Consider the following 15,328-nt stretch of genomic DNA (forward strand, 5'->3'; position numbering starts at 1 on the left):
ACAATGTCGTTGTGTACCAAATACCAGCGAGATGGCACCGTGTAGAAAAGTCACAACAATGTCTGTGAGTTAAAATGGCCGCCATCCATTGTTCTCACCATGTGCTTCATCCATTGTTCTCACCATGTGCCTCTGATACATGAAATGGTGGCCACCCAGTAACTCCACAGTATGTCCCCAGATGGTTTTTAAAGGGCCAGCAGCAGCACCATACAAATCCAATATGCCCAAATATTGTACTTGAAGGGCCAAATAACCCAGGGGCCATAGTCAGCAGGTAGGAGGCGGGCAAACAGGCTTCTCCAATGCCCAGTGGCGAGGTCGGTTTCGCCACATTTCTCCCCTTTTCCAAACAGACTAACAGGGTATCTGACCTCCTGCCGGTCAGTGCCCTTGTTAGTCCAGCAGCCCACCCACAAAACAGAAACAGCAGTACAGCCCACCCACAATAAATGGTTACTACACCTGAGTAAGGGAAAAACTTGTCCAGGTCCAGGTGCTTCACCACGGCTGTGTGGGGGACTGGTAGGCTGTTTTGGTGGGTTGCTGAGTGGGCAGAGACCAGCAGTACTCTGCCCTGGTGCCAGCACTACCACGGGAGTAGTCTGGTTGGAATCTGGTTGCTGGAGACCGACTGTCTCCCCTTTAGATGCACAGCTCTGCTGCTGGAGACCGACTGTCTCCCCTTTAGATGCACAGCTCTGTTGCCGGAGGGGGAGACCGACTGTCTCCCCTTTGGATACATAGCTCCGCTGTTGGAGGGGGAGACCGACTGTCTCCCCTTTGGCTAAGCAGCCTTGTTGCTGGGGGACAGGACTGACTGTCCTTACACCCTGTGCTGTAGGTGCAGAGACCATGGTCCCATCTGCACAGTTGTGGGGCTTACAGTCTCCCCCTGGTACACTAAGCTGTTGCTGGGGAGAGGGGGTAACAGGCTCCTCTCCCGATAGAGCACTCTGCCGCTGGGGAATGGAGACTGAGCTCCCAATTCCCTGCTGTATCTGCCGCTGGGGAATGGAGACTGGGCTCCCAATTCCCTGCACATTAATAATCTGCCACTGGGGAGAGGGGGTAGCAAGCTCCTTTCCCATACATACTTCACACTGCCTTCCCGGCATACCACTCTGCTGCTGGAGGGCAGGAACAACTACTTCTGCCCCCTGTAACTCAGCCTGCCACTGGGGAGGAAGGACGACACCTTCGGCTCCCTGGAACTCACACTGCTGCTGGGGAGGAAGGACGACACCTTCGGCTCCCTGGGACTCACGCTGCCACTGGGGAGGAAGGAAGACACCTTCGGCTCCCTGGGACTCACACTGTCGCTGGAGATCTGGGTTGGTTGCCCAGCATCCCTGTAGGGCCGGTAGAGAGACCTCGGTCCCATCTCTACCTGCCATCTGGAGGTAATCGCAGGACCAGTCAGTGAGGTCTGGTTCTGCTTGTCGGGTAGGTTGGGGCTGCACGAAGCTGAGCAGGTGTTGGTAGTCCTGCTCCAGCTCCCACTCCCTTGTTACCAGGTGGGTCATGTCTTTGCTCACCTCGCGTTCGTCAGCCCAGACATACATGCCCATTGTCAGGGTACCTGTAGTCTCTACCTCTGAGAGGGGTAGAGACTTAGACGGTTCTCCTTCCAGAAGGTCAGTTTCTCCCGTTCCTCGCGGTTCCCTCGGTCGTTTACACGCCGGCCGCGAGGGAGCTACTTCCTTTTATGACGCGACGCTCAATAGCCGACGTCATGACGCTAATCCAGTCTGACCTGCCACTCAAGCCCGGAACACGAATCAGGACTCGTCGGAGGCGTGATTACTCTCTAGAGCCAGGGTATTTAATGGAGCTTTCCGCATTTGCTCATTGCCCTGTCGTGGTTCTAGCCAGTCTAGTCACACAGTGCTCTTGTATCCTGATTGTCTTTTGGTTCTGATCCGGCTTTGTTATTACTCTCCTGCTTCTCTGTTATCCTTTGACCTCGGCTTGTCTCTCGCTTACCTGTCTTCTCGTTCCCTCGACCTCGGCTTGTCTCTGACCATTCTATCGTAGTTCTTACGTTAAGTCCGGCCATTCTAAGGTCCGGTAAACGTATCTCTCTACTCTTTGTACTCTGCGTGTTGGATCCCTGTCCCGATCCTGACACCCATCCGGTAGTCGTAGATGTCCCAAAACCTAGACCCCTCCGTGCTGCCAAGATCAATGTCGTCCTCCAAGGCATCCCATAATAAACCCGGGCCATCATAATCATCCCCCTCCGGTAAGTCGTGCTCGGCCGTCCAGGGGGTAAGTCGAATGGTATGCCACCAGAGGGCCTGGTATGCGTTGTCTAGCCAGATCTCTTGCCATACCAGGGTCTCTAGTCTTGTCACCCACTCATCCAGTGGCTGGTCTCCCAATAGATACATCCGCATCGCCACACGCTTCTGTAGCCGCTGCTCATCACTGGGGAGACTCTCACCTCGCCGCCACTGGGCGTCTTCCAGGGCATCATACCAAAGTTCCTTTCTGTCTGCATCCCTGTAGTCCGCGGCCGCCTCCTCCTCCTCATCATGGAACGCTGTCCGAAAACTAGCTGATTCCATCCTGCTGTAGCCAGGGGCGCTGTATGGATACTAGCGTTGCCCTCAATTTGTAATTCCAAACGTTACCAGTGTCTCCGAGCTGCTTCTCCTCGCACTAGGACGCCATCCCACCGCTGCCACCAATGTAACGGATCACCTGGCAGCCCGACTGGGTACCTCCGTTAAAGGATGCTCCTAGCGTTTCCTGAGGACTCCAAGCACTGCAGAAGACACCACAACCACCGAATCAGAGAAGCATATGAGTACTCTCAATCATATGAATGCTGTAGACAGTTGAATAGGAAAAAACATACGAATAGGTTTACACTCCTAGCAGTCAAACTGGAACAGCATACAATAAATCCTCCCCCAATAATGAGACGACACTTCACTTTGAGGGTTAAGCAGGAACTGAGGCTGGCACTCCCAGCCTGGTTTTTATTACAGTTGTTGAGAATACAGGACTGCCCACAGGGAGGGACAAAACAACCAATCAATCTGTACAATACACACAGACACTCCCACACAAAATCCTTCCCTCTGCCTGTAATAGGATTACTGAACACAATGGGTAATCTCATTATCACAGGCAGAAGAATACAGTTTTATGAAACATATCACAGGGACCCCAAAACATGCAATAACCCCATATAAAGTATATCCTCAGAACCAGGGGATCTGGGTGAACCACGTATCTAAAATTCACCCAGATTCATTCAGTAGTTTGGAAGATACAGTTTAATGCAGATTCCACAGAACATATACAGATTATATAAAAAATAATTACTGTATAATGTGTCCCCTGTTGTATAGTTTAAAACTACTGCACAATGTCGTTGTGTACCAAATACCGGCGAGATGGCACCGTGTAGAAAAGTCACAACAATGTCTGTGAGTTAAAATGGCCGCCATCCATTGTTCTCACCATGTGCTTCATCCATTGTTCTCACCATGTGCCTCTGATACATGAAATGGTGGCCACCCAGTAACTCCACAGTATGTCCCCAGATGGTTTTTAAAGGGCCAGCAGCAGCACCATACAAATCCAATATGCCCAAATATTGTACTTGAAGGGCCAAATAACCCAGGGGCCATAGTCAGCAGGTAGGAGGCGGGCAAACAGGCTTCTCCAATGCCCAGTGGCGAGGTCGGTTTCGCCACAGTAGGGCCTTTTTAGCAATATTAATCTAAATTAATGTAATATTACATGATTGCTTTCTCAAGAAAACTTCCCCAGACAGCCACCAATATTGAGGGAGGGACCCCACAGAAGTAAAACCTATTGCAGAATTTAAGAGACACAAATGTTTTTTATTTTGTCACACCCATAGGCAATGTCACAAACTTACCTGTACCAGGAGCTCGTGCTGCTCTCCTCATCGGGCCACACGAGCCGAACGCTTTATATGGCCCGAATGCTTCATGTGCACTCGTGACCTGCATGTGGAATAAAGTATACATTCAGTTCCACAAACAGCTCTCTCTGCATGTAGTACAGACACTAAAGACATTGCCCATTGTTTTTTATGTATTTAAATCGCGTGATGTCACTCCCGCCCTTAAAGGGGTTGTTTCGTCTAGGTGACTCCATATTCTATTAATATAAAGTTATCGTGGAAAGTGTGTTAGCCTATATAAAGCAAATATGGGCTCTTGTACATTGCCATATCATGGTTTCTGCCTTGATACACGTTATGGCTCATAGTAAGTCTCTCTTGTGAAATTTTGATATTGACCTCTGCTTTTATTTTACTTTGTGTACTTCTGGCATCCTGACCTGGCTTGTTTCTGACCTTGAGTTTTTCTGGTATCCTGATCCAGCTTGTTATTCCTTTTATCCGTATTTCTATATTCCTAACCTGGGCTTCTCCTGACTCTGTCTTTATCTTAAGCCCAGTCACTCTAAGTCTTGGTAATACATCTATATAGTACCTGTTTTTGGGATTCGCCATTCCTGCGAGTTTGGTTAATACCATGGCATGCTATGACTAGAATATGCTAATCTACTTTTTTCTCCATATTTTTCAGCCTACCTGCTCCCCAAGAAAACCAAAATAACCTTACTGCCAAGTTTCAGGTGGATGGGCACATACTTATAGGTGCAGCCATAATGAAATACATGCATGAATACAATAATAAATGGATTCCTTGTACTACAGCCTAAGCAAAGCACATAGGTTATCATGGAGCTTCAATGTCCCTTTAAACTGCATCTAATACATCATTTTACTATGTCATGAGGCTTTTAGAGCAGTCAGGATGTGACACAATTCTCCAGGTAGCTTCACATTCAATAAAACCAGAGTTAAATGCAAGGGGAGTAGTTAAAAAAGTAATGACATATCAAATGTGCCAGTAGTCTCCTCTGGGAGGCTTGAATATCCATTAATGATTCCTGGAAAGAAAAACATTTTGTAAAGAAAACATGCTTAGTACCGTCAGTATGTAAATGGTTCTCTTCTGAAATATATATTCCCCTTAAAAATGTTTGGACTCAGCTGCCATAGAAAGAACTAGAATTAACTCTGCTTGTCTGGAACTAGAAATGTTTGTAGATCTAACTAGATCTAGAGTAAGATGCAAACTAAAGTCTACAAGTTAAGGTATTTACAGGAACATTCACACAAATGGTTTAGACATAGTCTGAGTCAAAGGCAAGAAGCAGGAAACAGATAGTAGCCACCATAGGCAGGGTCATGAGTAAGAGGTTAATTGTTTTGTCTTAAGGTCACAGACAAGGGGTCAAGAAAGGCTAAAAGTAATATTGTCAATAGGGTATGATAGGTCAGGCTTGGAATAAATAGCAGTGCTAATTCTTCATAAAGGTGAAGAATCCTAAGTTTTAAATGCTTGGAGAAACTGGACATAAACAAGGTTGAATTAACACAAAGTATTATATAAACCTGTTGTGAAGAAAATGAACTTTTGTTTTACATTTTCTTCTCTATTCGTGTGTTTTCCCCATTCACTGCCTAAATATTGAAGATTGGTTCAGTAGTTTGAAACTACCGAACACCGACCACCCTCCTGGCTCATTAAGTTCAAAGAACCGACTATTAAGTGCTCCCTGGGCGGCCGCTGTTCGTTAGCCGAACGCCACGTAGAATAGAAAACGGCGGCCATCTTGTTCGCACGAGGGGAGTCAGCGGGACTTGGTTGTCGAGTGTCTGGAACTAAAATCAGACACTCGACCTCACGAACAACCGCTGAAACTACCGAACGCCGGCTTCTCCTAATTACCGAAGAGCCAGAAGACCGCCATTCGGTAGTTTTGTTCGTACAGACAAGGGGAGCAATCGCTCCTATGAGCCAGGAGGATCCATTCGGTACTTTGTTCATTTTTTACCTTTTTCTCAATTGACCGACCACACACGCTGAATTCGTGGAACTGTTTTGGGCAGGAGCCTCGTGTGTGGTCGGTAAAACATGACTTCCATACTTTTTAAGAACCCCTGAACAGATCTAGGTGAAATTTGGATATGTTTGTCCCCCAGATCGGGGCTATCAGAGGATATGATATAATTTGTGGGGATACCTTGTGTGGAAAGGGGTGTTACAACTTTTGGGGAAATTGTGTGCCCTCTACCTGGAAATAATTGATTTATTCCTTAACTTATCTCAATATCTCCCAGGCAGAGGGAAGGCGTGTATTACTGTAAAACTGTATGATGATTGGCTAATGTCTTTGTTTGCTGTGGGAAGGCCTCTTGCAGGAGGATTTCTCATAAAAGCCAGCGTGTTTTCAATAAACATAATTCCTGTTACACCCTTCATGAAGTCTAGGCTCATGCTTGGGGAATATTCTATTTGCTGGGGAGAATCGTCTTGGAAGCTGCATTCATCTACACTATTCCTCTACTCCCTGCTGCAGCTATAATCACTTATGCTCAGCTGTTGGGAAAGGAATAGAAGACCGCAGTACCATAACCACTGCAGGTCTTAACACCTGTATTTATAAATTCCAAACCATGCTGTATTAACCCTTCAGCCCAGCATTAAAACTCCACATCCACAGCAATATCCCCAAATGGTGCTGTTTAAACAGGCCATTGGATGTGATGTTTCTGTCAGAATCCCGGTAGACTCAATGCTATCCATGAAATAGTGACAAGTTTAGTTTTTTTTAGGACCCCACTCGCAGCTCAAGTTTGTCAGCCCCCCAGGTCTATCTAGCAGTGACATTTATAATGGAAAGTTAAAGACACAAGGTATGTTTCAACAGGTGGGCTACAATGTTACACCTAGGATGATAACAACAAAGTGAGGTCTTTTAAAATACACATGCTTTATAATGTTTGTGAAAAAGAATAAACAAAACATAAACAAAACATACTTAGTATTAATTGGAACACTCAATAGTAAAATTTGGGTGCAAATTATATACATGACGAACAGATGTAGGACCTCACCAGTTAGAGGGTCCATTAGCTAAAAGCTATTTTGTACAATATTTGTGGTTTTGTATCTCTTTTACAAATAAGATGTCATCTTCATAAATATAAGTTACTTTGCACTACTGGTGAGCATTAGGCTAATAGTTCCTCTAGCTGCATAATATTATCAGAAATTGAAAATAAATTCATAATTTACCAGTACTTTCTTTTTTTAATGTATAGTTTTATTTAATTTTCTTAAAGGGACACTATAGTCACCTGAACAACTTTAGCTTAATGAAGCAGTTTTGGTGTATAGAACATGCCCCTGCAGCCTCACTGCTCAATCCTCTACCATTTAGGAGTTAAATCCCTTTGTTTATGAACCCTAGTCAAACCTCCCTGCATGTGACTTGCACAGCCTTCTATAAACACTTCCTGTAAAGAGAGCCCTATTTAGGCTTTCTTTATTGCAAGAGCCTCCTGTATGTGATTAAAGTTCAATTTAGAGATTGAGATACAATAATTTAAGGTAAATTACATCTGTTTGAAAGTGAAACCAGTTTTTTTTCATGCAGGTTCTGTCAATCATAGCCAGGGGAGGTGTGGCTAGGGCTGCATAAACAGAAACAAAGTGATTTAACCCCTTAACCCCTTAAGGACCGGCCTGTTTTTGCGATGTTTGTACGTTAAGGACCAGAGCAGTTTTAACACTTTTGTGGTGTTTGTGTTTAGCTGTAATTTTCCGCTCTCTCATTTACGGTTCCCATACAAGTTATATATTGTTTTTTTCACGACGAGAAGGGCTTTCTTTACAAACCATTATTTGTATTATTTCATATATTGTATTTAAAAAAAAAAAAAATGGTGAAAAATGTTAAAAAAAAAACATGTTTTTGGACTTTTACTTGAAAAATCTTTTACTTATCTACAAAAGCTAATGAAAAAAACTGCTAAATAGATTCAAAATTTTGTCCCGAGTTTAAAAACACCCAGTGTTTACATGCTTTATTGCTTTTTTTTTTGCAAGTTATAGGCCTATAAATACAAGTAGGAAATTGCTGTTTCAATATATATATATTTTAAATGTATCAATAGTGACATTGTAACACCGTTATCTGTCATAAATGCCCGAAACACACCTAACATGTACATATTTTTTTAAATTAGACAACCCAGGGTATTCAAAATGGGGTATGTCCAGTCTTTTTTAGTAGCCACCTACTCACAAACACTGGCCAAAGTTAGTATTTATATTTGTTTGTGTGTTAAAAATGCAAAAAACGCTAACTTTGGCCAGTGTTTGTGACTAGGTGGCTACTAAAAAAGGCTGAACATACCCCATTTGCAATACCTTGGGTTGTCTTCTTTTGCAAAAGGTATGCCATCATGGGGCTAATTCTCATTCCTTGGCTACCATACGCTCTCAAAGGCAACCTAACCAATCTGACAAATTTCAATAAAAAAAAAAAGTAAAATCAAGCCTTATATTTGACCCTGTAACTTTCACAAACACTATAAAACGTCTACATGTGGGGTATGGTTATACTCAGGAGACTTCGCTGAACACAAATATTAGTGTATCAGAACAGTAAAATATATCACAGCAATAATATCCTCAGTGAAAGAGCTGTTTGTGTGTGAAAAATGCAAAAAAAGTCACTTTCACTGACAATATCATCGCTGTGATATGTTTTACTGTTTTGAAACACTAATATTTGTGTTCAGCGAAGTCTCCCGAGTAAAACAGTACCCCCATGTACAGGATTTAGGGTGTCATAGAAAGTTACAGGGTTAAACACAGTGCTAGCAAATTAAATTATCTGGACTTTTGTCCTGGGTTGGCAGGCAGGTCCCTCGAATTGCAATCATTAAAATTACTTAATTAGGTAAAAATATTACATAAATATGCACGTATAATTTTAATATATATACATATTTATATATTTGACGTCTACGTGTATATTTATGAAATTATTTATGTAATTATGTATGTGGACATATGTATATTTCGTATTATTTTTATTTATTTATTTATACATAGATATATATATCATTACATTCTAAGTGTATTTTGATATAAATATATATATATCAATATCAAAATACTGTTAGAATAAAATTGCATATATATATATAATTTTTTTTAATTATTAAAAATTATTTTTATTTTTTGTTATTTATTTTTATTAACATATTATTTGTATTCTATAATAATATATATATACCATATATATAGTAATTATATATATATTGTATATATTCGTGTGTAATTTAAATATAAGTGTATTTTTATATTAATATACGTATATATAAATATAAAAATACACTTACTATGACATTGTATATATGATACATATACATATATTATATATAGGTATATATAGATATAATACATGTATATATATCATATATATATACATATTATATATTTTTTTACACTGATTGTTTTTTTTTTTACTTTATTTTCTGATTTTTCACTTGCAGGGAGATTGCCTGTCAGCACAGACAGTCCCCCTGCAGGCAGACACATGCAGGGCCGGCGCTACCATAAGGCAGCCCAGGCGGCCGCCTTAGGGCGCACCGGCCCTGGGGGCGCAAAATCAGGCTGACCGGAAGGAGGGAAGCGCACTGCGCTCCCCTCCAACCGACGACCTGTTGTAGCGTGGCCGAGCGCCCGGTTCTGCAGGCGCGCGAGGGAGCACTCTCCCATGTGTGCTTCCTCTTCAGCTCCCTCACGCGCCGCATACTGATACCGGAGCCGGAATATGACGTCATCTTCCGGCGCCGGCATCCCTACGCGGTGCGCGAGGGAGCTGAAGAGGAAGCACACATGGGAGAGTGCTCCCTCGCACCCGCCCGGGAGCCAGCCAGCCAGCCAGGGAGGGAGGGAGCCAGCCAGCCAGGGAGGGAGCCAGCCAGCCAGGGAGGGAGCCAGCCAGCCAAGGAGCCCAGCAGCACCACTGGACCCCAGGGAATCCCTTCAGCACTCCAAAAAGGTAAGGAGGCTGAGGGATTAAATAAAAAAAAAAAAAACATGTGTTAGTGTGAGTGTTAGTGTGTGTGTGTGTCTGCTAGTGAGTGTCAGTGTGTGTGTCTGCTAGTGAGTGTCAGTGAGTGACAGTGTGTGTGTCTGCTAGTGAGTGTCAGTGTGTGTGTCTGCTAGTGAGTGTCAGTGTGTGTGTCTGCTAGTGAGTGTCAGTGAGTGTGTCTGCTAGTGTCAGTGAGTGTGTCTGCTAGTGTCAGTGTGTGTGTCTGCTAGTGTCAGTGAGTGTGTCTGCTAGTGTCAGTGAGTGTGTCTGCTAGTGTCAGTGAGTGTGTCTGCTAGTGTCAGTGAGTGTGTCTGCTAGTGTCTGTTAGTGTCAGTGAGTGTGTCTGCTAGTGTCAGTGTGTGTCTGCTAGTGTCAGTGAGTGTGTCTGCTTTTGTCAGTGAGTGTGTCTGCTAGTGTCAGTGAGTGTGTCTGCTAGTGTCAGTGAGTGTCAGTGTGTGTGTTTGCTAGTGAGTGTCAGTGAGTGTGTCTGCTAGTGAGTGTCAGTGAGTGTGTCTGCTAGTGAGTGTCAGTAAGTGTGTTACTGTGTGTCTCTTACTGAGTGTGTTTGTGTGTATTAGTGAGTCTGTTTGATGTCTGTTAGTGAGTGTGTGTTTGTCAGTGAGAGTGTATGTTTTGTAAGTGAGTGTGTATGTATGTCTGTCGCTGAGTGTGTCTGTCAGTAAATGTGTGTGTCTGTTAGCTGGTGTGTATGCATCTGTTCGTGAGAGTGTGTGTGTGTCTTCAGCACTTACCTTTCTCTAGCGCCGGACTCCCTTGGCGCTGGGGATCCCTCCGCCTCTCAGCTCCGAATGCTCTTGCCGCACACGCATTCAAACCGCCCATAGGAAAGCATTACTAAATGCTTTCCTATGGACGTTCAGTGTTTTAGAATAGCGGAAGCTCCTCTAGCCGCTGTCAGTGAGACATCCACTAGAGGCTGGATTAACCCTCGGTGAAACATAGCAGTTTCTCTGAAACTGCTATGTTTTCAGCTGCAGGGTTAAAACTAGAGGGACCTGACACCCAGACCACTTCATTGAGCTGATGTGATCTGGGTTTAGGTAGTGGTCCTTTAATTGTGTGTGCATCTGCATGCACTGGCATACATACCGCGGTCGCAGGGGTCACAGCCCTGCAACCCCTGCGACCAGGTGCCCGCCGCCATGTGTTGGAGGGGGTGAGGATATGAATGACATCATATCCCTGCTCCCTGTGTACCACACAGCGCGGCTGGCGCCCTGTGATGGGGCTGGGCTGCAGGACAGGACTCCAAGGAGCCAGACAGCATGCATCCAGGGGACAAGATTGAACTAGTATGTAATTGTGTATGTCTCTGTATGTGTGTATGTCTCTGTATGTATGTATGTATGTATGTAGGTCTCTGTATGCCTGTATGTCTTTGTATGTATGTTTCTGTATGCATGTATGTGTCTGTATGTTTCTGTATGCCTGTATGTCTCTGTATGTACAAATGTATGTGTCCGTATGCCTGTATGTCTCTGTATGTACAAATGTATGTGTCTGTATGCCTGTATGCCTTTGTACGTATGTGTCTGTATGCCTGTATGTCTCTGTATACCTGTATATATGTATGTGTCTGTATGACGGTATGTCTCTGTATGCGTGTATGTCTTTGTATGCCTGTATGTATGTATGTGTCTGTATGCCTGGATGTCTCTGTATGTATGTTTCTGTATGTCTGTCTATGTATGTATGTATGTGTCTGTATGACGGTATGCCTCTGTATGTATGTCTATATGCCTGCATGTATGTCTCTGTCTGTGTCTGTATGTCTCTGTATGATTATTTCTGTGTTTGTATGAACCTTATTTTAAACGAGGGTGGGGGGCACCAAAATGCATCTTCGCCTGTGTAACTAAAAATCCTAGCACCGGTCCTGGACACATGGACACCTATTGCGGTCATGTGATCGAGTGATCACATGGCCGTGGGGTCCTGATCTGCCGAGGGGGGACTGCCCGGGCAGACAGGCAGTCCCCCTGGACCGGGAGGAGAGCTGATCGCCGCCGTGGGACCGACGGCGATCAGGTAAGTTGCCGAAGACCGTTATGACGGTTCAGGACCGTCAGCGGTCCAAACGCGCGTTTTTTTAAGGGGTTAAGGACCGGCCTGTTTTTGCGATGTTTGTACGTTAAGGACCAGAGCAGTTTTAACACTTTTGTGGTGTTTGTGTTTAGCTGTAATTTTCTGCTCTCTCATTTACGGCTCCCATACAAGTTATATATTGTTTTTTTCACGACAAGAAGGGCTTTCTTTACATACCATTATTTGTATTATGTCATATATTGTATTTAAAAAAAATAATAAAATATGGTGAAAAATTAAAAAAAAAAACATGTTTTTGGACTTTTACTTGAAAAATCTTTTACTTATCTACAAAAGCTAATGAAAAAAACTGCTAAATAGATTCAAAATTTTGCCCCGAGTTTGGGGGCGGGGCCTGACCGGGGAGCCGAGCAGACACGCTTTTCGAGAGCTCCCGAGACTGGGCCCGATTTTCGGCGGAAAACGAGGGGAAACCCACCCAATCTGGACCCTCAGCACACCTCAACTGGCACTGTGACAACTGGGGTACGGAGGGGCACTTTAAAGACTCACTAACCCGCTGGGAATCCGGGCTGAGACCTTGGGGCCTACAACGCACGGTGGTGGGGAGAGACGGCCGCTCTCCCAACCTACCAAATCAAGCGGCACCCGCAGCATCGGGCCCCTCTACCCCCCCCGGGACCAGTGGGGGATATCCTGGTCCATTCAAGCAATTGCCTTAATCCAAACTGAGCTGCAACAAAAGTAAGCTGCCAAACGCATGAGACACAAGGACAAGCAGACGCACATAAAATGGCGACCACAGGCCATGCTGCAGAGCACGTTCCCACTCAGCCTCTAAATGAGCGACTGGACGCACTGTTCCGCCGATTCTGGGAGAAGCTGAACAGCAGGATGGCACATCTAACCCCGCAACACGGAGAAGAGGTGAGACGGTCTCAGACAGAGAGGCAGGGCGGGCTGACCTCGAGAACAGCCGCTGTGCACCGACAGATGGCCCACCCAACCAGGAAGGGGAACAGAAGGATACCCCCTACTATACACCGGCCACACCGCAGGAGAGCCACCCGCCGCTGGCGGCGGTCTACCACCTGGGCCCTCCGCAGCACCCGTCATGGGAAAGACCCGGCCCTGAGTGGCAACCGAGTCTGTGGCCACATGGTGCTTTCCCCACTTGCTGCCAGGAAAGAGGGAGAAGCCCCCTGCCGCAATCACCTCCACTCCCCGCTGTCCCACCTGAAATCTATGCCGGACTCCAGGACCAGAGAGATCCCGAACGGCCGACACGCACCCGATCGCACTAAAAGGGCTATCAGAACGGGCATAGGGTGAGAGTTTGAAAAAGCATCTCCCAAGAAACTAAAAACCAACTATATGACAATAAAAGATCCACTGGATGAAAAGCATCTTTATTAAACACATTAATGTTAAAATATAATTATTCTAAAATTTGTGCATTTAGAGATATGAAAATGCATTTTTCGGGCACCTGCTTTTGTTGTTTATGATTCTTTTATTATGATTTGTTTAAACTATTCCCTTCTTCATTCCCTATCTATTCATAACCTATTATAGAACAGGAAGTTACTTACTAACCAATTTAAAAAGTGCTGGAAAATAGAAAAAATGCTGTGCTAGATATATTTGCTGTTATTTACCATAGAAATAGTGAAAACCAGTAAATGTTTCAAATATAAAATATATACATTTGATTATGATTCTCATGCGAAGTTCTGTTTAGCATGAACATTTTACTACAGCGTATCATACTAAGCCTGCTTGTTATACAAAAAAAAAAAATTGTGCAACACTCTTGTCATATCTTGTAATGCTCCTGTACCCTGTTATGTTTTATCTTAACCAATGGATATGTCTATGTAAGCCTATTTGTCAATATCTGCACAACAAAAATAAAGAATATAAAAAAAAAATTTTTGCCCCGAGTTTAAAAACACCCAGTGTTTACCTGCTTTATTGCTTTTTTTTGCAAGTTATAGGCCTATAAATACAAGTAGGAAATTGCTGTTTCAATATATATATATTTTAAATGTATCAATAGTGACATTGTAACACCGTTATCTGTCATAAATCCCCGAAACACACCTAACATGTACATATTTTTTAAAGTAGACAACCCAGGGTATTCAAAATGGGGTATGTCCAGTCTTTTTTAGTAGACACCTAGTCACAAACACTGGCCAAAGTTAGCATTTATATTAGTTTGTGTGTTAAAAATGCAAAAAACGCTAACTTTGGCCGGTGTTTGTGACTAAGTGGCTACTAAAAAACGGCTGAACATACCCCATTTGCAATACCTTGGGTTGTCTTCTTTTGCAAATGGTATGCCATCATGGGGCTAATTCTCATTCCTTGGCTACCATACACTCTTAAAGGCAACCTAACCAATTAACAAATTTCAATTTAAAAAAAAAAGTAAAATCTAGCCTTATATTTGACCCTGTAACTTTCACAAACACTATAAAACCTCTGATCACATGGCCGTGGGGTCCTGATCTGCCGAGGGGGGACTGCCCGGGCAGACAGGCAGTCCCCCTGGACCGGGAGGAGAGCTGATCGCCGCTGTGGGACCGACGGCGATCAGGTAAGTAGCCCCAGACCGTTGTGACAGTTCAGGACCGTCAGCGGTCCAAACGCACATTTTACCGCTGACGGTCCTGAACCGTCAGCGGTCCTGAAGGGGTTAACTCCTAAATGACAGTGAATTGAGCAGTGAAATTGCAGGGGAATGATCTATATACACTAAAACTGCTTTATTTAGCTAAAGTAATTTAGGTGACTATAGTGTTCCTTTAATTTGTTTGTAATTTTCCTATTTTGCTTATGTCTTTGTATTATTATTATTATTAATAATAACAGTATTTATATAGCACCAGCTAATTCCGCAGCACTTTACAATAAAAGGGGAATTTAACAGATGAGACAATAACGAAGTATAATAGGAACAATAGGTAGATGAGGACCCTGCTCAATTGAGCTTACAGTCTAGAGGAGGTGGGGTATAAAAAACTATAGGAAGGGTATTGAGGGAGACAGCAAATAGACATGGTGGGAAAGTAGCAGAACTGGAGGTGAGAGTGGAGTGTGGCCAGGGCTAGGGTACAAGGATTTTAGCTGCCTTAGGCAAACAAAATTTGCCGCCTCCCCATATGCTCTGCCCACCATGTGACATCACAATGCCCCACCCAAATGATCTGCCATATGAGCCAACGCCTGTGCTGCACAAAGTGTATTTTATCTGAAAAGGCAGTTTTTTAACATTAACCCCTTAAGGACCAAACTTCTGGAA

The sequence above is a fragment of the Pelobates fuscus genome, chromosome 1 (assembly GCF_036172605.1).
Source record: "Pelobates fuscus isolate aPelFus1 chromosome 1, aPelFus1.pri, whole genome shotgun sequence".
In the NCBI taxonomy this organism is placed as follows: Eukaryota; Metazoa; Chordata; class Amphibia; order Anura; family Pelobatidae; genus Pelobates; species Pelobates fuscus.